At 37.8% G+C, this 21,837-nt stretch overlaps 1 long non-coding RNA gene across 1 annotated transcript in view; it reads left to right on the top strand.

Moving 5' to 3' along the window:
* The window catches only part of LOC104141342 (uncharacterized), a 35,654-nt gene extending 18,509 nt beyond the window's left edge, over nucleotides 1-17,145 (top strand). The window contains exons 4-5 of the long non-coding RNA XR_693518.2: nucleotides 15,760-16,126; nucleotides 17,093-17,145. This is a non-coding gene — a long non-coding RNA (uncharacterized lncRNA). The remainder of the gene's footprint in view (nucleotides 1-15,759; nucleotides 16,127-17,092) is intronic.
* The last annotated feature ends 4,692 nt before the right edge of the window (nucleotides 17,146-21,837 follow it).

Below are 21,837 nucleotides of genomic sequence, written 5' to 3'. Positions count from 1 at the left end.
ATCATGTCACAAACATCTTATCTGCAGTTACTAATGTTTTAATCACTGAAGTGACTTTTTAATGTTTTTTCCATTTATCCTGTTTGTTCTCTTTTAAAATATATAATTCATCTTAATTAGATTGATCTGTTTCAGTCTTTTTTTGCAGCTAGGCTGATGAAGTGGGGCTCTTCTTTTAAGAGCTGATTGTTTGGGATGCATTCAGTTCTTACAGGCACTTGCATGTCAACAACCAGAACTAATTTTCAGTTACATTTTAAAATATTTAAAGAATACCTATTCATACTGGACTTTTCACGTCTCTTAATTATAAATCCTCAGTGTAGATAGAAAAGTAGAAACAAAGCACAGCTAAAACTGTAGAGAAAAACTTTCTGAAATTTCAGAAAAATAAAGTTGAGTGTATTAGGAAGAAATCACACTTGAGTGCTCCTTAATATACATATTTTTTTTCCTTCTTCTTCTTAATCACAGCGTTAAGTTCAACACTGGTAACAGCAGAAGTCCTATATTTTTTTGTTGTAGTGTTGAGCTACTCTGAAAATAATTCAGGGTGTTCTGTTGGGTTTTTTTTTCTCCTTTTTCTCCTAGAGTACGTTTCCCTGAACTCCCACTCTGGCTTGGCACTGTAATGGAACGTGTGCTAGTCACTGAAAATAGCTTGCTCTGGGACACTTTGTGTTTTAACACATGTGAAAAGTATGGTTGACTTGTATCTTCCCAGATTTTGCCTTTCACTTACAGTGTGCTGACATGTACTTTTATAGTCATGAGATATACCTGTGAAATGCTTAGAGACAAATATTTGGCCATTGGAAATGCAGCTAGATGTTTGTTTGTTTGTTTGTTTAAGATTTCCTACATAAAATAAAAGTTCAAGTAAGTAATTTTATCTCTTTGATTTTTAGTCTTGTTTTGGGGTATGGTATGTGCAGGTTCCAGACAGCTGCATGTGTTGGCTCTATGCTGAGCTGAACTTCCTCAAGAAGGTCAGCTGAGTGAACCAGACCTTTCCATACATGCCATCTCTGCCTTGAGCCTCACGAAACACAGGGTGTCCTCTGGGCCCTGCATTGTCTTTGTGTGAAGCTCCTTGTGGAAACCTTAGGGAGAGGGGGAAGGTGAATGGCCACCGACCTGTTTTTTGAATTGTGTTCGAAGTAGTAAGAGAGGACAATTTAAGTAGCCTGAAATAGGGACCCGTTTTCTAATGTGGTCGATTGAGAAGGAAGTCTTCCAGCACTTTGTTAAAGAGCCCGGAGGTTCCCTGCTTTGTCAGAACTAGTCAGAAACCTGGTGTACTAAAGCATCATAGGACATGTAAAACTTGCTTTGTGTAATTCCAGCCACATGCATATTTGCATTATTGTCACTTAATTCAGCCCTTGAGAAAGAGCAACATGTGGGTCACTGCAGAGGGCTGAAGCAAATGTAACTGTCTCATCTCTCCCAGGATGAGATAACCTTCTTGGTAGATGGTTTTATGAACTCTGGCTCCAGCTGTCTCCATATCCCCTGACCAGCTCAGGGGAGTGAATCTGTACGAGGTAATAAAGTTTGTTGCTGACACAGGTTTGCAGCAATTTAGTAAACATGCAGCAATGCGGTCCCACTCAGAGCAAGGAAATAGAAGGAACGTAACTGTTCCTCACTGCTTCCTCTGCATTGTGTGTTACCAGAGTATGCGCCTTAAGTTACTGTCTGTTCCTCAGTCATTTGTTAAAAGTGTAAGGTCAACAAGTCCAGAGACGGACAAAGCTGCTCAATTTATTCCCACTTGAATGGTAGATATTTGACATTCTGATTCACATTTGAAACATCAGCTCTGATTAATTGCACTAAGGGTGTTTCAGGGCCATTTGTACAGGCTATTGCTAACACGTAGAGCTAACTGTGTATGAGGTTTGATCTTCTTTGTCAGAAGTGCCGATTTTTTTCAGTTAGTCTTGGCTGACTGCAGGTGTAGTTGAATATTTTGATTATTTTGCATATTTTAAAATCTTGGATTGCAGCCTGCAGGTTTTTTGACTAACAGACCACTAGAGGGCACCATTTGATTGTCTCTTTTCCAAACTAGGGTGACCAATAAAATATAAAGTTAAATATGAAAGGGTTTTTCATGATATTTTGAAAGAATCATCTTGTGTTTTGCACAAAGTATACTATATTAGGCCAAGATTTTAGCACCTCTGGCATTTCATTTTACATATTTTACAAATTATTACCCTTGGTGAGGAGTTCTTACTTCAACATTTAATCCTTGCCCTGTAGAGTCTGACAGGGATCTGTAATGTAGTCAGAAACACACCACTATTGTAATTAGTGTTTTCTTTTTACCATGAGACTGAATGATACTTCTTTGATGTATGTTCTACAGATAATCTTTGGTGAATCCAGTTCCATTTTAGCTTAGTGCTTAGAAAACCTTTTACCTTAAATCATTTTGATTCCACAAACCATGAATTGGGGTGTTTCTATGTAAAATACAAGAGAAAAATCTTAGAAGTGGTGATTTAGAGGGAAGTTGCTGCATGAATGAACCTGCTCTTTCCTTCCTTGTCGTAGCATTTGATGTTTCTTTATCTGATTGCCACTGTATTTTTGTAGAATTCAAATGACTCAACTCACTGCTTCCCCCAGCACCAAAAACTGCATTATTCTTTTCTTTTGGAGTACCTGTGCCTTGTTTGCTTTTTCTCTCTTCCTACTGCCTTCTGAAATCCAATTGTCAGTCAGAGACCTTGATATGTTTATACGTTATCATTTTAAAGCTATTCTGTGCTTTCTTGGAGGACTTTGTCATTGCAGTCACTGATGTCTTTCAGCTTACTGTATAAGCAGAAGGCAGAAAGGCTGTAGCTTAAAACTGGGCGGTGATTATAGAAAAGAAGCCTATTCTCAGGAGATAGGAGCAGCCCAGAAGTCCAGAGTTTTCATCATCAGGCTTGCAGTTCCGTTTACAGTAAATAGTTAGTGCAGTTGTGGTCTGGAAAGTGATTGTTGCAGAATAGTGTTTCCTTACTTAAGAAATTGGTGCTTAGAGGCAGAGCCGCTTAGTAAGCCAAAGTGCAACTTTACTACTCCTGTCAGCATTATAGAGTCAGAGCAGGGAGGAGAGTAGACTGGATTCTGCAGAGATTAAATATTACTGTTTGAGAGCCAGCTGTGTAAATGCAGCACTTGGTGATATATGGAAGACCATACCATTAAGATGATATTCATCACTTAAGAACTTGAATAGACCAGATTAAAAAGAACTCACTTTGAGTTGCAGATCGCCAACTTAGTTTGCCAGCCTGTTTATGTCAGTGTTAGACTCGAAAACCTAGCTAGCAGATTTGAAGCCTACACCACTTCTATGACAGTTGAGCTAGACTATTAAAAAAAGAAAAAAGAAAAGAAATTGCAGGTCTCCCTATATGTTTGTTTGTTCTTTCATTTTTATTGTCTTTCACCAAAGGTGAAGAAGATTACAGAATCAAGAAATACAATGCTATGTGTTACTACTTGCATTACAGCACACATTTTATTGAGACTACATTTCTATTTACTTTACAGTGCCAGAATGCTTAGTCAGGAAGTCATTTGGCCATATGGAAAGTGCTATTGGGTTTGAGTCAAGTAATGAAATGTAAAAATGCCCCAGACAGTTATTTAAGCATCTTGGAATAAATAGCATTCAGATTAGAGTCTAAATGATTGAAGAAGCATGAACCGTTCATTAAAATTCATGATGTCTCATAGTAGCTAAGAAATTGGCAAATTTTTGAGGACTTGGCCTTCCTAAGGGAAATTTTATATATCCTTTACTCATTAGAGTGTATATTTAGATGATTGATTTGTATGTGTGCATTTATTTGTGTGCCAGTTAACAAAAGTTTGTGTTTAATTCTTCATTGTTTTTCCTCTGAATCCAGTAGGCTAAGCTTCAGTAGGTCAAAGTCGGTGCCTGTAGACTTTGCATTATTCACTTTTGGATTGTACCATTTTTATGTTCAGAAATAGTGGGAAATACTGAAAGTATAGTTTGTTTCAGAACTTATAATTACTGAATCTTTATTACTCTTTGAATACATACATTAAATTAATGGAACTTCCTGTATTTTAAGATGTGTGGTCAAATACATGAAAGTTCATTAATATAGAGAGTTAATTAATATTTTTTAAAAATATATTTAAAAAATTAAGAATCTGGCCTTAATTTCCCCCAAAATGGCCAAATGGCATCTAATGGATTTTGTAGATAACACTATATCACTGAAATGGCCAGGAAGAAAACAGTTTTCCTGTCGTCTGAAAATTTTTGAGGACGGAGGAGGGAAGGGCTACCCAACCTGAATTAGCTCCAAATCTTTAAAATGTTCAGAATGTGGGGGAAGAAATGATGGTTAATTGAAATATTTTTTTTGATTACATTACTTTCTACTGATTTTCCCACCTGCTTTCTAGTGGTTATCACAGGTGCTTTCTAGGAATTCCCTTAGGGTGCTTTCTAGGAATGTTCCTCATGCTCTCTAGAAATTTCCCCTGGGCTTTTTAGAGCCCCACTGGCACTCTAGGAATTTTTTAAGCTTTCTATGAATTTTCCTGATCCTTTGCTGTGTAGGAATTCTGTCAGGTGGTTTCTCAGGATTTCTCTGGTGTTTTTTAGGAAATTTTAGCATGTTTTCCAGAACTCCCTCTGAATGCTGTCTAGGAATCTTGCCTCAATGATTTCCAGGAATTTCCCCTGATTCTTTTTAGGAATACTTATCTTTTTAATCTTTTTAGGAATACTTATCTTTTTGATCTGCCAAGAGAGTTTCCCACAGTTACTATTCAAGTGAAGTTTTCCAAGTCTTCAATTAGTGTCCTGACCGATCAGCAATCTTTTCACTGCAGAATTAACTAGCTATAGGCCTTCTGCAAAAAACCCTGCTCTGCATCCTCAAAATGCCTGAATTCCCGTTTTAAAATCATTTACCACAAAAGTGGGTTCTTTTCTCACTTAAAATTCACTACCATGCCGGTCTACTACACTACACACTGTGCTCTCAAGAAAATAAAACAACTTCCCGAGTGCAACATGCATTCCTTCCTTTCTCAGACTCCTGTGTCGCTCTCCTCACAAAGTCTTCTTCCCCACAACCTCTTCGGTGCAGCATTTTTAATAGAATTTGAAAAGCATTTGATAGAAGCTGTCACCTCTTTCAACCTGCACACCATCTGCGTTCCGCTCTCCTCCGTAAACAAGCATATCAATCTATTTTGTGAAAGACGTGTTTCATTTTCCTGGCACTTCTGCTCTCTATATTCTGATGTCTATAATTACAGAGCACCATTCATCACCCTGTGACATAAAGCACCAAAAAACTTCTTTTTCTTTGGGTAGAGTAGGACAGGGTCATCCTCTGGACCAGAGTCGGAGGGGCTAGAAGTTTCTCAAAAGGGACAAGGGTAAACAAGGAAGAGGCAGAAGAGAGAATTGCAGGATACCATTCCTGGTCTTCAGAGAACTACAGGAGAGTTCTGAGAAATGGACATTGCTGCTAGTTTAGTCTGCCTAAGGTCTTGAATCTGACCACGGTAATCTAGTTACGTAGCATTTCCGGAGATGCCGCTGGTGCAAGCAGTACAAAGCTGCCTGAAAAGACATCACTTTAGTGAGCGTAAGTTTTCACTGACTACAGTAAATATTAGTGCTCTGTATGCACTAACAGAAATTCTTCCCTTACTGCAGCACAGTCACATCTGGGGAGGGGCACACCAGCTAAACTATAGTGATAGGGCACACACTGACTTTAGGACCTTTTGAGTCTGTCCCTTTTCCGCTGCAGTGAGTGAATGTTTCACCACTGTAAAGAGAGGAACTGTGCTAGGTGCACAGCAGAAGAAATGCAATTAAAAGAGTAGGAAGGTATAGACAGAGAGGGTGTAATTACGTTGTGTATGACAATTCTTTGCAACTGATGAAAAACAGTGCTTCAACTTTTCAACAGCTGGTAATGGTATGGAGGGTGTCTGTCCTGAAAATGTGCTCTCCATAAGAAAACATCACTCAGGGTTAATTTCAGTCTGGCCACTGAGTCACCTCCATGCCAGGAGGTGCATCAGCCTTTACAGATCAGCCATTGCTTTATTGAAATAAGTAGAATTATTTCCCTGAGGTATCGCAGAGAACTTCCATCTAGCAAGCTATCCTGCTTAGTTTTCACAGGCTGATGTGATCACAGTTCAGGATAGTGTGCCTGCAACCGAAGTGATAGCTTTTTGCCTACAAGGAGTGGCAACCAGCATTTCCAAGAAACTTAATCTCTAAATCTCTATCAGGTTCTGAGCATTTAGTGGTCACTACAGTTAGAGCCACTGATGTTTTAACCATAGTATTGGCAGATTTATCTTCAGTGGATTTGCTTTCCTGAAGTCTGTTGCATCCACTCATATGTGTGAATGCTTAAGGACCTTAGAGGGGCAATATTTCCAGCAGTTCATGCTCTGGAGATTTAGAAAGTTAGTTTTGTTAGTTCTCTGTTGTCCCTCTGCCAGAAGTTAGTGTCACAAAACAGTTAATGTGTTCACTTTTCAGCCTGTGTATTGATGTAATCTCCCATCAGTGGCAGTTGTTTAAGTATGTACTCCTTCCTGTGAACAACGGTGGCTAATATACAATCTCTTCTGCTGCCTTTGCTGCAGGGGCGTTAATCACTAACAGAGGAACGGGGTGAATGTCTGTGACAGTAACATCTTTAATCTTCAAAAATGACTTACCAGAAATGGAGAAATCAGCAGAACCTACTCAGGTATTTCAGGTTAACTGACAGCAAAAAAAACATAACGCTGTTAAAGCTTAGCGCCTGATGAACTCACAAGGATGCATTACATGCAGTTTAAGTATGAGGATTAGGAAAGTATGAGCATGCGAGAGTTACGGACTAGAGGAATGACTCCTATGGACCTCAGGAGTTAATAATGTGTAAACTCCTTCATGTAGCCTAATACATGCAAGGACGAGTTATAAAATGTTTACCCCTTCTGCCAAACCCTTGGAGCCAAAATCTTAATTGGACTTGAAAATATGTTTATATATTTCTCTTTAGGGTACTGGAACTCTAAACTGGTGTGAGCCTTATGGCTCTTCTTAATTTTGAGTTAGTTTTTGTGGTCTGAGCTCACATTAAGTCCTGTGTTCTCAGAAGGTTCTCTTGCAGAAGAGGTGATTATGTGTTCGTGAGAAGGAGAATAATGCTCAAGAACAGTAAAATGAGAAATAGGCTGTTTTGGGGCAGCTTCTACTGTAGCGCTTCCATTCTGTGCAAAGCACAGAGGGAATCCATTCCAGCAGCTTCTAAAAGATACAGGTATAATACATGCTGGACAACAGAACAGATTTTTACTTTGGAAAGAGACTATACCTCCCCATTCTTGGTGGCAAACATATTTTAATTTAATAAGCTCTTTTTTTTTTCTTTTTTCTGATTGCATTCTAGTTTTGCCAGAGATCTAATAAATCTCAGGTTCTTTTGAAGTAAGAGTTTGCTTTTAGTTATTGTAGGCCTTTATTTTGTGGTAAGTATCACAGAACTATAAATACAGATGCATTTTTCCTCTCAAACTAGATATTTCAGTGTTAATGGAGCACGTGCTGTAGCAAAAGAAACACATTCTTAAAGTGCTTCAGGAGCTTCATGGATTTGACCTAAAAGCTGAGTATGTTTCAGGACTGAATCCTTATGCAAGTCATAATAGCTGAAATATTTTCCATTTCTGTTCCTGTATTTGTTACATACTAGCCAGTAGTGCTTGTGCTATTGTGATACCCACTGGCCATGTTCAACACATCTGATGAGATATTTCCCAAAACCACTGTTTTTAACCGAATCTCAGGAAGAAATTTCCTGACGTGGAGATGTGTAATGTTGCAATTGGAGTAACTGGCAATCCATCGCTAGGGACAGTTGGACTGCAGGATAAAATACTAGAAAAAGTACTCAGCAGAGGAAGAACTAGGTAATTTAGTAGGTTTGTAGCTTGACAAATAGGATTTAGGAACAAAATTAGAAGGTTATAGTTTCTTCATTTCCTTCCTTCTTTCCCATCACTTTATCCATAATGTATAAGGATACTAGCCAAAAGCACCCGTTGGTATACAGTCACTCAAACCAAGTAGGTGTGGAACTCTTTGCTATTTTACAACTCTCGGACTAGAACTGTACTTTTAAAAGTGGTATCAGAGGGAACAGTCTATATGAGTCAGTAGTTATCAGTGTTGTGAGTTCAGTTTAAGACTCGCGCATCTTTGGTTGGGAGTGTTGTGTTGAACTGAGTTACCTCGCTTCCCACTAAGCGTGAATCATTCTTGATTAATTCCAATAATAAGGTTATACGTTAGACACCCTGTAGGAGGAGAAATAATCACTGAGGCACTGTGGGAAGGAGAGAATTCACTTCCTGCCTCTATAACATACAGTTTAAGAACTACAAAATGCTGGTTTCATGACCATTACATAATATCAGTAGCCAACAAATGGAATTAGACAGGAGATTGAATTGCAAAGCTGACATGACATATTAGAGAATAAAGCCCCTCTTTTGTGCTTGCTGCTGTAATATTATATTGAATGTGTATTATGTCAAGGGAAGGATTACAGTCAGAAAAATGGAGGACGTAAAACTAAATGACACTGGCTTTCTCATGCTTGTAGATGATATTACCCAGACTGGCTGGCTTCCATAAGAACTGTAGTTCATTTGGTCAAATTACCAACACAGTTCTTTTCACGGCTTTCTAGGAGCCAGCTTCAATTATAATCTTAAAATAGCATCTTTACTGGCAGAAAAACAAACCTTCAGATAAGACATGTGGAAGTGATCTATTTCCCTAGTTCAGATACCCTGTTTATTTAAAAATGTTTTTTATCAGAAAAACATGTTTGCTGAAGTTGATGTTTCAAATATCTAACAGGTGCTCCATCTTATTGAACTTTCTGCAAATTGTTTGGGTAGGTTAAGATTTAAATTATGATTTTAAAAAGTTTAGTGTTCCCCCCCCCCCCCCCCCGTTTTATCATCTGGTCTATTCTCTTTTACTTACTGTAATCAGGAAACATCTAGAAACAAACTGGAAATTAAGTTTCCAGAATGCTCTTTTGTTGCTTTGTGTAAGGTGTTTGGACATGTCCTAAAGTACTCAAGTTAAACTAAAAGGCCAAGAAAAGCCTCTACAAGGAAAGATACAGAAAGATACCTACCTGCATGTTATACAGAGAAGGAAAAAGATATTAAAATTCGATAGTCCCCTATCTGTTTTGATGTGCTTATTTTTAACTGAAAGCTAATAGTGCTGAGATTTTCACGTTCTAATTGACATTCTGCTAATTAGCCTCGTTGTTATGCTATGCTGAGCTCAGTAGTATCTATTATAACACCACTTTCCTCATAAGCGTGTAATGCTTTTCATCTTCAAAGCTAACACAGATGATTTTCACATTGCACTAGGGAAAATACTCTCTGGGACAGCCTGTCATTTATGGCTGGCTAGTAGCTAATTTCTAGCTCAGTAACTAGAACAGCAGGGCCTTGTTCTGTGAGTTGGACTTCCATACCTTTCATTTCTTGTTGGGCAGAAGAAACTGCACAAGGTTGAGGCGGCCATGAATACGTAAGGGATAAAAATTGTTTTTAGTACTTAGAACTTCATGGCTTCCTGATGTGAGTTTTGTACTTGGTCTGTGCTCAATCTCTTGAGGGCTACTTACTAGTTTCTTCTGTCTGTAACCAAAGAGTGAATTTTCAGTTTTGTTCTTATCATCTGCCTGCATCTATTAGCAACATACTCTTTCTAAATGCTTCTGAAGATTGCAGAGTGCCATTCTTTCAGACCATGTGGTATTTTGCTGGTATCAGGCCAACGGCCTGTGTCTGTCTGCGGCCGGTGATTATAAGGCATCTGTCAGTCTTTGAATTCATGACCATAAGTAAAATGTTCAGCCAAAAATGAGAAAAGAATTAAGAATATAGTTAAGAATTCAAACGATAGGTAAGGTTTGCCTCTTAAAAAAAAGCTTTCATAAAAAAGGAGGAAAGTTATATTTTTAAAGCAGTAAGATACGGTGGTAAAAATCTTGTTCATGGAGTCCTCAATTATTTTAATTTATTTTTGTACAGTAACCAAACAGAAAATCTTCTAGAGAAGTACTCTAGATATGCCCTGCTATCATGCCAAAAAATTTTACAAAGCATGTAATGAGTGAGACATTTAGAAACTGGATCCTGATTTTTGTGTCAGAGAAATAACTAGCTGACTGATGTGAGGAAACACTAGGAATATTGTGGATTTAAAAATATGTGATCTTCTCATTCTTCTCTTAACTTTTTGAGACAGAGAGACTGTGTTATGTCCGTCGGGGTGGTGTAATGCTGAGCTTCTTATTCTTTCTTGTCCTTTAGCACACATTTGATTTGAGTTAAAAAATGCAATCTGGAGTAGATTGTCCTGTTATTGCTGTGGTTTAGGGTAAACTGATAGTGCTACCTGAGCTCACAGCATCTTTCCTTAGAAGGGAAAAGACCAGATCGCAAATTTGAATTAGCTGGATTAGTTTACATTTGCTTCAGGATCCAGCCTATGTTAAGTAAAAAAGCTTATTAGCAAGAATTTACTTACCTCCCTTTGAATGCACTGAAGTCATTTGTAAGCATTTAGCGTCGTTTCTGCTTGATACCCTGCGTGGATTGTTTGATTGTAGATGTGGGGGAGTTTTACAGTTTGTGTTGTGAGCAAGATGGGCCCTGAGGTATAAGGAAGGCTATTGGAAAGAGGAAGGAATCAAAGAGTATTTTCCAGGAAGGGTTTAAAGGAACTTGTCTTGTTTTTAGTGTATTGAAGTGAAGCTATTAGAGGATGTGATGGTGTCTGCAGAAGCACAAGGGGCTAAACACAACAGAGGAGTTATAACACCACTAAAAAATCTAATTTAAGTACAGAACTGAGCAGAAACTGGCCATCTGGAATTGGCTGGAATTTTTATGGATTTTCTAATTTTTAGAATAGTGAGAATTTAGAGCAGCCTTTGGGATCAGAAGAAAAAAGTCAAAAAAGCTGAACTGTATTTGAAAGGAAACCTAATTTTCTTTTCAATACTAGTACATGATGTGGTTTTTGCAATAAAAGGGGACAAACTTTGCGACTTCATCTTTTCCAGTCCTCTCTAGACTAAGAAGTAAAACGTGGAGATTTACACAGCTTATGGAAAAAATGCCCAAACAGGTAGTTGTAACTTCAAAACTGAGTTTTGTTTTGCAGTGTAGTAGCCAGGGCCTAAATTCCACTGCCAAAGCCTTTGACTTGTGAGGCAAAGTACATTACAGTTCACACTTTTCTCACGGCCTAAGGCAACTCGCTATGACTTTGGGCCAAAACAGTCTATAGTACTTCGTTGCGTAATTAGTGCTAGTATAGACAATTACTCACTTGGCTTTTTTAAAGACTTGTTGATGAAGCAATTTCATTTAAACCTACTTTTCCTAAAACTAAATTGTTTACTTTTATGCTCATCACCCTCATTTTCCCCATTTCCTTGTTCTTGTTTCCATCCAACTGCTGGAGCTGTTGGAAAGGAGATCAAATACCTCCAGAGCAGGAATTTTTATATAATCTATGTTATTTCCTTTTTATAAGAACCCTACTTAAAAGTCTCTTTTGGCAGGAAGAAAATAATAGAGATGGGAAGCATCTGAGAGAAAATTTTTGCCAGTCTTGCTATCCGTAACAAATGTTCAGCAAGGTTATGTTAACTGCACATCTGTGTTGTTGGTCTGTCCAGTATGTATGTTTTGCCCTTCAAATTGTAGTTCTACATGCGAAATATAATTTTAAAAGTTATTTGAATTGGGAATTTTAACAAAAGACAAGCAGGCATCTTCTAAAAAGAATTATTTAAATAAAGTTCTCAGTCAAATATGTATGAACTATATTGACTAGCGTTGAAGTGATCGGAGTTTTATGACCTCTTGGCAACGTTGCAGTTGGCATAAAGAGTATTAGAGCTGTAACAACTCCCGCAATAACATCACAACAAAATGGTCTCCAGTGTGATGAGGAGGATTCTTGAAAAGTCCTGAACTGAATTTGGAACGTTTCTTAAAAGCAGACTGAAAATATCCAGTGTTAGGTATATTATTTTCTTGAGAAGCTGTTAAAAAATAGATAAATTGTCAAGTAATAGTGATGAACTGTGTAAAATGCTCTTTAAGCTGGAAAATTTGGCCCAATATGGTGAAGAATCATTCAGCTAGCTGCAGGGCACTGGGCACTCGCCCATTCTGTTCTTAACTTTGTCACTGACCTTGGGCAAGTCTCTTTGATGAAAGGCACATAGATAAGTTCCTTGAGGGCAAACGGCTGTGTGAACTTGAAGTACATCAGCTTCTCTTCAGTATGGCCAAATAGACCTTTTTACTTCATAATAAGAAGAAAATCCACTTCCCGTATACTTGTAAAGTAAAATAAGAATTTATCCCCATTTGGAATGAGTTACTTTTTAGGATAAGAATGTGTGTGTGCCTCGTTCTCACAGACTAGCTGGAGCTCTGCAAGTTTATACCCTTGTTTGCCCTGCAGAAGCTTCTTTGTGTATCCCCGATCCTCCGCAAATTTCTTTGTTTGTATAAAACAGAAATACTATTTTTAATAGTTCCATTAGGGTATTCTAAGATCTCCAGATAAAAGTGGGATAAGTGTAATAATTCCTTTTTTACATAAAAAAATATAAACAATATTACAATATGAACAGCATAGTACATTTTTTGTTTTTGCCTGTTTCTGGTCTCAGTTTGTTATAACTAAAACTGTGGGAATACCTTTTTGCTGTTCACCAGAAAGATGAGAAATGAAAAATACCTTGTTTCCGGTTTGCTCAAGTTAAAAACCCTTGTATCTTTTCCCATAAATGCTGCGTAGAACATTCAGTTTAATTTCTGAAGGTCATTTTTAAATAAAATTTCATCAGCCCTTTGAAAAATATTTTTTCAAATAAATAATATCCCCCAGCGAACACAGAAGTTGCCATATTCCAGTGAACCTAACTTTATTCTATTTCATCTATTTTATATTGTGTGCACTGTGTGAGAAAAATGTTTTGGATGAAAAATTTCACCAAAACCTGCTTCTGTGATGCAGTTGAGCCAGTTGAATGACTAGCATCTGCTGAAGTAGGGGTCCTGGTTCTGCACTTGCGCTCTTCCTTGTGCTAGTGAAGGTGTGTGTGTATTTGCATGGTGACAGGTGCCACGCAAGCAAGCATGGGACTCCAGATGGTGCAGCCCATAGAAGAGGGGTTTGCTCTGGGATGCTCCCCGGGAGCTAACAAACCCCAGTGCACCACAGCCGGAGCCACAACACTGTGGGGTGGCTGTAGCCTAGGAGCACACCCTCTAACGACCCCATGATGGACAAGACCAGATAAAGGAGAAGTGACACCGCAGACCCACACCATAAACATCTAGGTGCTCTGGAGCTGTTCCCCTCAGAAGGATCTGTTGATCGGCGTATTGTTACCCACTGAGCAGTATTGAGGGCTGAGCCCGAGGTTACCTGTTGATACGCACGCTGTTACTGACTAGAGCCACGCAGCTTTTGTGTAGCTGTGGGCTGATATTGTTTTGACTGGACATAAGAGACAGTAAGCCACATAAGTTTGTTGTGGACTTGGACCCATGGTCAGCTGGCCTGCGGACCCGAGGACCCACCCATCACCCGGGACGCCCCTGATGTCATCGGCGCGGTGAGGAGAAACCGGGGAAAATGAGACTGGAAGGGTGGCCCATAAGGGGTGAGAGCGATCGCTATACCGTGCATCCATGATGAACTGTAGAGCTCTGATACGTATATATATATTCAGTCCTATTTCTAGCTTTGCTATACTTTTAGCTTTGTTATAACCTCTTATCTCTAGTAAGTTCTCACACTTGACAGATGATGATCTCCCAAGTTCAGTACAACTTACCCCGGAATCCGAAAGAATTCCCAACACCGCTCTAGTGGCACATCACATGTTTAGTCGGTTCAGGGAATTAAACTGGAGGAGGAAGAGGGTTTTTTACAGCGTTGTGTTTCTGCTGGTTTAGCTCCCCAGGCCAATGTCCTGTAGTTTAAATGAGTGCCATAGCCCATGCAAGTGAAATGGCTAGAGTGCAGCTGAGGTGAGCATGAAAGATTAATTTTTTTTGGCAGAAAAATATGCACGTATTGCATTTGACCACTGACTGCTTGGCAAAAGGGGCATGCATGGTTTCTGCCATGTTTGCGAACAGAATTCTAAGATCTCTCGAATGAGAGATACTGATTTATCAACGCAGAGGTATTTAAAAGGCCTTGTCCTCATTTAGTTTCATTTCAAAAGAGATACATACTAGGTAGGTGTGTCAAGGCAAAGGCAGTTCAGAGAGATGAGCAATAGCATCTTATCATATTGAATATTAAAAAATCTTAACCAAATGGAGTTCTAAATATTAATGAGAATTAAAATGACCTTAACAATTAAATGCATAACATGTCTTAGCCTGCTGAGCCTTTTCAGATCTCTCCCTCTTCCCTACATTTCCAGGAGAATAGGATTGTGGTCTTGAGGACATCAGTGGAAGAGGCCTAGGCTGTATTCTGCAGTGATCCTGTTTGGTTGTTTTCCCCAGAAAAGAGAAGCCACAAAGCAGAAAATCAGTCAGTGGAAGCTTCTTGTAGGACAGTGCTACAAGCATAAATTTTCCTTGGCTGCCTGCCTTGCTTTTCACTGAGGTAGACTAACTCAGCTCACACAGGGATCTTAGAGATATCTTAGTTCCTGAAGTTTCTTTCCTCTCTTATTTGTTTTTGTTTTTTTTTAATCTGTATCCTAGGTATGCAACAGATTTAGTGGTATCTTTCCAGAGTCCTATGGATAGTGGAGCAATGGCTTTGTTGTTTGTGCTTATTCTAGTATAGTAGCAAGAGCAGAATTTCAGCCATGCAAGCAAAAGTAATTTTTGCAATTCTAAGCCTGAGGGCATAACTACTTAGACCTAGAGAGTGGAACTTGCTGTTCTCCTTGGGTAATAGGAGTAAAAAGTACTGCTGACATAAAATAACAATAAAAAAGGCTACTTCTTTCTCTCTCGCTTTCCTCCTCCTCCTCATCCCCAGTCACTGCCACCCAGCACGTTCTGACCCCTTCTTCAGTGACAAAAGGTGCAGTCCAAGCTCTGCAGGAATCCAGTGCAAGCAAGGTGGGACGCAGTCCCTTCCAAGGCCTGTTTTGCTATAAACAGTCTGCTGCCTTAGGCAGTAGCTGTTCTTTGTATTTTATCAGCCATTCCTGGCAAGAGGATCAGATGTACATTGTAAATAGTGAGGAGCTGGCAAACCTAGGGCAGAAGAACAATTCAGCAGCGAGGGATTTTGCTTGAGCCTGCCACAGAAAGGTTGTTTCTAATTCTTGGGGTGGGGAGGGAGAGAACAAGCAGTTTCTAAATAATTCAGTCTTGCAGCAATGTGATTCTGTGCCAGGTTGGAAGACTGTTTTCACAATACAGACGATTTGGGTGATTTTTGTGAAAACAGGAAAGTGTGAATGCCGTCATTCCATCTAAATGCTTCACCAAATGCTGACAATTTTGAAAGCTTAAATTTGAGGCAGGGTTGGGATTACTTGTCAGTGTGATTTAAGTGAGGATCCCACTATTTTTTTGCTTTGTTTTGTTTTAAATCCAATTGGGAATGTAACCGGCTTTGTTTTGTTCTTTAATCAGCCCTCTGATTTGGTTGAAGTGACACCTCGATCTGATCCAGCAATTGAGTCTTCACACCATGCCCCTGGGCATATGATACACGTGTAAGAAAAAAGCAGGAGGAGGAAATGAAAAGAATGTCCTGTAAAGTGAACATGAAAATACGTTGAAAAGAAACTCTGGAGAGAGCTAGTGAACAGTATAAGGCAAGCATAGTAACTGAAAAGTGTGTGATTCTATGGCTCTGCTGGTACGTATTCTCAGCCTGTAGAACCCTCTTCCTGGGATGGCCTGGTGCATGCCATCAAGCATTCTTACAGCTAACCTTCAGCGTGAGTTTATGTGAGGGCCAACAGAGCTGCACACAAAGGCTGGAAAAGAATTTGAGGTATGGTAATTTTTTTTAATACATTTTGGCTTCGTTGTGGTTGATATTTTTCCTGTCGTCTTTTGATTATGTGCATGATTATGCGTCTAGCTGCTTTCTGTCTTTGTGGCTTTTTTGTTTCATTGTGAGTTTATTTTATGTTTGTTTGGGTTTGGTTTCTATTTGGACAGAATGAAAGTTAATAATGATATACTTGTAAATAACCTGGCTAAGACTTTAAAAAAAAAAAGAAAGAAAGAAAGAAAAAAAAGAAAAACAAAAAGAAAAACAAAACCAAAAATCTTGGGTTTTTCTCTTTGTTTTTGTGTATCCAGTTCCTTTAAGAACCTTACTTTCAGGTAATATGTTCTTAAAATCAAGAAGCTTTAATTTGGTAAAGTTGACTGCCTGGAAACCAGACTATGCAGAATCACGATTTGGCAGAATCAGTCTTTCCCAGAATTGTTAAAATGAGTATCATTGCAGAAGTGTGAAACCATGGTAATTTCTGTTAAAAGAAAGATGGAGTGAACTCTGTAGTTTGTTTGTTGATTTGTTTGTTTTAATCTATCCTTATTATATTCATCCTGTCTAATTTTTCAAGTGTTTGTTATTATAACTGAAAGACTAAAGGCAGGAGAAGTCATGCCTAAACCAGATTGTCTTATCTGGGACAGCTAAAAATAAAAATTCACTTTAGAATTAGTCGAACTACTGTATTCTTGATTTTTCAAGGATTCATCCTCTATGATTCATTATGCAAATAGGGATAGTTCCATTGTTTTAACTGGACTTTCTTATGAATAAAATTAAAGGCCATTTAACATCTGTAGGATTGTGGTTCTACTTTTCAAGGGGTACTTTTAGTATTGTTAAATATTATTAGAAAGATTAAAAATATAAAAACTATTTTTTTTGGTTGGAATCAAATCTCAAGATTGTGTTTCCTGTAACTTTTTTTTTTTTTTAAATTTGGCATCTCTAAAGAGAGAAGTTTCGTGGAAGTGACTGTGTTGGAGTTATCATTGGTTATTTGGAAGACTGAAAAAGTTGCTGTTGGCACTGTTCATACACATCAAGATTGCTTTCTTATTCTAAGCATTCCATGAAGTAAGCCTGCTGCCAGATCTCAGGAAAGTGGCAGTGCTTGAGATCAAAGTGGAGATTCAGTGGCACTAGAAAACAGATTAGATCCTAGCCTTTTAGGACTACAATAAGGAAAAAGTGAAATATAGTTTAGCCTAGGAATTTGAAAAGGAATCTTCTGAATTTTGGAAGTAATTGTGTTTTTCTGTACCTAAAGACATGGGAAGAATACATGACTGTATCAGGGTGCTCCTGATATCTATATAGAAATCATGCATCAAATGTATTCTCAGGAATTGTCTTGAAACGTGTAAGCCCTTCACCCGGAAAGTTTATGCAGTTGAGTAACTGTGGAACATTAGGAGTGGTTTCCTATTACGTTTTTCAGGTAGGGAGTCTTAACAGAATAAATTTGTTATTGTCATGTAGTTTGCCTTTCATATTTATAAATACTTGTATATAGGCTCTGTTAGTGTCTAAAATCAAGCTGCTTCTCTCTCTTTTTTTTAATTGTATACTATTTTGAACTGTTTGTTGTGAGAAATAAACTGTAACATGAGCATTGAAATTCTGAATTTCACTTGATGGCAGTGAAAATTGAATTTATTTTAATTAATTTATATTAAACAAATTGCCCATATTCTGCTAAGCTGCTAGTAGAATAGGGAGTGTTTACAAAACCTAGTGACAAAATCTAGTTACTTCAAAGGTTTACTGTTTTGAGGCTTTTATATGAAAGTGATCCAGTAATACCGCATAATATATAGTGGAAGAACTCTTTAAGGCCTTGAGAGTTTATTGACTTATTCTGGTGAAGAGACAGTTCTTAGCAAGTGACAACCAGAAACAAAATACGTTTCACTAAATGCCAAATCTCAATATTAAAAAAAAACAAAAAACAAAAACCAAAAAACAACAAAAACTGTGAAGCTAGATTTCTTGGACCATTTTTAGGCAACTAAATACGTGTTTTTCAAACATTCTGAACATTTTAGACACCCTATAAAATGTATTTCTTTTAAAATAATTTGTAGGAATCATTTTTAGTGTACACAGGACCTTAGGATAATTTAGGGTGGAAGGGACCTCTGAAGGTCATCTGGTCCAAAACCCTGCCCAAAACTGGGCCAACCTGGAAGTTAGATCCTAGTTCAAAGTTAGCTCAGGTTCCTCAGGGCCTTGTCGAGTTAAATAGTCTTATCAAGACTGTTTTGGTGTTGACACATCTTGTCACTTATATGAGCCTTCTGAGTACTTGCTTTGTAGGCAGCAGCATACAGCCATTGCTGAGATCAAAAAGGAATTAAGAAGACTTGAAGATTTTTATAATGCTTTGGAAATTGGATATTGCCTAGGGATTTGTTGGTTTGCAGAATGTTACAAGCTGTTCATTATCAGCTGTGCTTTAAAAATTGTCCAATTATTCAGAATATCAAGAAAGTGCTATTAATTTTTTTTGCAGATAAGAGCATCTTACAGAGACTTCATATCCACATGTGAATTTATTTTTTAAATATTTTGTGCTGATTATTTTTCAGAATTTGGCTTTCCTGCTTTTTTGCAGGCTTAATGGTGCTGGCACGTGCTCAGCATTTTAAGCTACTCATATCTGTTGAATTCCCCATTTTTCCTTTCATTCTACTTTACAGTCAGGAGATTTGAATTGGAAAGACTATCACCCTGCCTGCAAAGGAGGGGATTTCATTCGAAAACAGTCAAGGAAATCCTGAAGATAGTTACTTGATCTGTTATTTCTTTGTGGACAATTTAACTTTTGCAAACTGGGAGGAGAGGACTTCTCTTAGCATGCTATCAGGGAATTAAATTGCAGCCTGTGCTCTTTATAGACATTTGAAGTAATTGTTAGTGTTCAAGGAAACAAACTACTTTGTGAAGTGTTTGAAAATATCTCAAATAAAATTGAGATATAAAATAGCAAGAGATGTATGATTATTATTTTGGTTCACATAGCCACAGTACGTACTTACTCCATTTGTTATTTGACAAAATCTTTGGGTTACTCTCTAAGGAAGGCAGCTGTTCATCAGCTTTTAATTGGATTTCACCATAAAACAAAACTAGTTTTTTAGATTGCATTTTTTAAATTGCTGTTGGCAATTACCAAACTTTATCTTCAGTGGAAATATTTTTAGAAGTAAGCGTTTATCAGTGTTCCTCCTTTGTTTGAAGTCCATAAACAAACTGTTTGATTTTTTTTTTTTTTTTTTTTTTTACTTCCTTGAATCATGTCTTCTGGCTTGTTTTATAAAATTTCCTTACTCAACTGGTGGTCCATTTTTTCACAGTTCTCATCTTCTGTCTATCTCTGCTTTTCCTAAAAACAGAATTCTCACTGGGTAAATTTTTCTATGTGAAGTGGGATAGCAACATTCCTTTTTAACGTCTGTTCTCTCTGTCCCAACACGGCTTGCCTCTGGCTGGAATTCTTACATGTCTCCAAGGATGTTACTTGTACGCTTTGGAAGAGAATGGAAATTCTGTTTTATACAGAGGTCTTACATTTTTTTTAATCCAGTTTTGTTCCGAAAGGAGTCTACTCCTCCCAATTTCAGTTCTTTTTCTTGATAGTTTTGTGTTTCACTGTCACAGAAAAACTATAAATAAAAATCAATATCAGTAATGAAATTCTTAATTCTTTTTGAATGAAACAAGTTTTTTTTGTAGTATTGGAACTAGTAGTGTTAGGTTTTTTTATTTTTCACTTGTAAAGGAAACAGGAGAAAAGTTAATACTATTTTATCTAGTACTTTAGATTTAGCAGAATTACAACAACTAATAAAGAATTAGTCCATCCGGGTTATTTAGCCTAGGTCTGATTACCCAACCCTATTTTTCATTTATTTTCCAGTTGTATACTTGCAATGTGATTATGCTTGCCTACACCAACCCTTCATATGCCCACTTTTATTATATCTTTTTTCAAACCATAAAATTTTGCACCTTCTACTAAAAATTGTACTCTATTTCTCTTTGGTGGAGAACCACTTTTTTTCCTGGATCTTGGCTTTTAAGAAGAATGTTCCAGGTAATTCCTCCCAGGTATGCCTGCCACTGACTTATCTGCTTTATCTTAGAAAGAAATGCAATGGAGAAGAAAAATGCATCAACATTATTTTTTGTTGTGAAACTACAGTGATGTATTGGCTGTTGATCTGTTCCCAAAAATGTTATATGAATCTACCCTTTACCCTTTCAATCTTGGAATGTTAAACCTTGCTTTATTTTTGGACAATTGATGCATACTCTTATTTGTATGCGTGCAATGCATATATGCATAGATGCAGGTATGTATCGGTGTACCGGTGAGAATTTCTTTCTCATAATTTCAGTACTTCATTTTTCCAAAAGAATGTTCCTCCTTCATCTGTAAGTAGGGACAGATGTTTCTTTGTTTACCCTGCTTTTACTGATTGGTCTTGGTTACTTTTAAAAAATCATTCCCATAAATCAATACAGTCTGGATTTTTGCATAGACCAGCCAGACATGGCACAGCAAGCAGAAGTGTTCAGCCTGTTTGTTTTGTTATTTCCATCCATTAAGCAGGCAGGTCAGGAGGCTAGGGAATATTACCTGCACAAGTTCTTGGTTTTTTGCTACAGTAACAACATAGGGACTACCATAATTTGGCATGGTATTGCCAAGAATCATACTTTCATTTTCTCCTTTACAATAATGAGAAGGAAGTAGAGTTGATTTTCTGAATAAACTTAGAATACAGCAGTGAAATCCTGACCCTGCTGGATACTTAAATTCAGTGCATAAAGTTCAACTGACCTAAAGATCAATACCTAAGGTTCGTGCTAATTTCAATATGGCAGAGAGTTTCACTCAGCGTCTTAAGGGAACACCTTACATATTACATACTGGTACATGTTCTGCAGTGTTGGTTGTTCATAGCTGAGGCTGGAGGTATTGACTGTTTCTAGCTGAAGTAATCTAGGAAACCTTAAACATCTGAGATAAAAGTTAGCCTCAAATGTGTTACTATATACATGTAACAAATGCCTTGTAATGAAACTGGCATTGACACGTTTAAACATCTAAATATTTGCTAAGAGTGGTGCTGCATGAAATTATTTGAAGCATATATTCTCCTCTTAAGAGCATGGACACTTTTTTTCTTTTTTGTACAAAATGGAAAATACTGCACAGACATACTCTTCCTTAAAGTAAGACTTTCTTCATCTCTTCTGATTTTGTTATCTCCTCTCAAGGAAAGCGACATAAGATTGCAGTTTTCAGAAGAGAATGACCAGCATCTAGGATGCAGAGAGGAGGAGAAGAAAATTCCTTTTTTTGTGTGATATGTGGAGTGATATTTTGGAGGGACATTTTTAAATGTACCATGGGCGGCTTGTGCAAATCTTTCACCTCCCTACATTTTTGCACCCTTTGTATTACGTTTGCTATTGAATAAGCATTCAGAAAATTCCCTGCTTACCTGCTGCTGTCAGATGAGGTGTGGTAGGAAGCCGAGGCTGCTGCAGCAGGACAAGAGCTGTGCAAGACAAGGGAGCTAATGTTGTTGCAGTGGGAATTCTTTCATGAAACTTCAAAGCTGTCCAACAGTACTACTGTGCCCCCATAATGTACAAATCTTTAGAAAACTAAGCACCCTTATTTC

Source organism: Struthio camelus, chromosome 18, assembly GCF_040807025.1.
Source record: "Struthio camelus isolate bStrCam1 chromosome 18, bStrCam1.hap1, whole genome shotgun sequence".
Lineage (NCBI taxonomy): Eukaryota > Metazoa > Chordata > Aves > Struthioniformes > Struthionidae > Struthio > Struthio camelus.
Note: the sequence above shows the minus strand (reverse complement) of the source record. Positions and strands in the feature narration are given on the sequence as shown.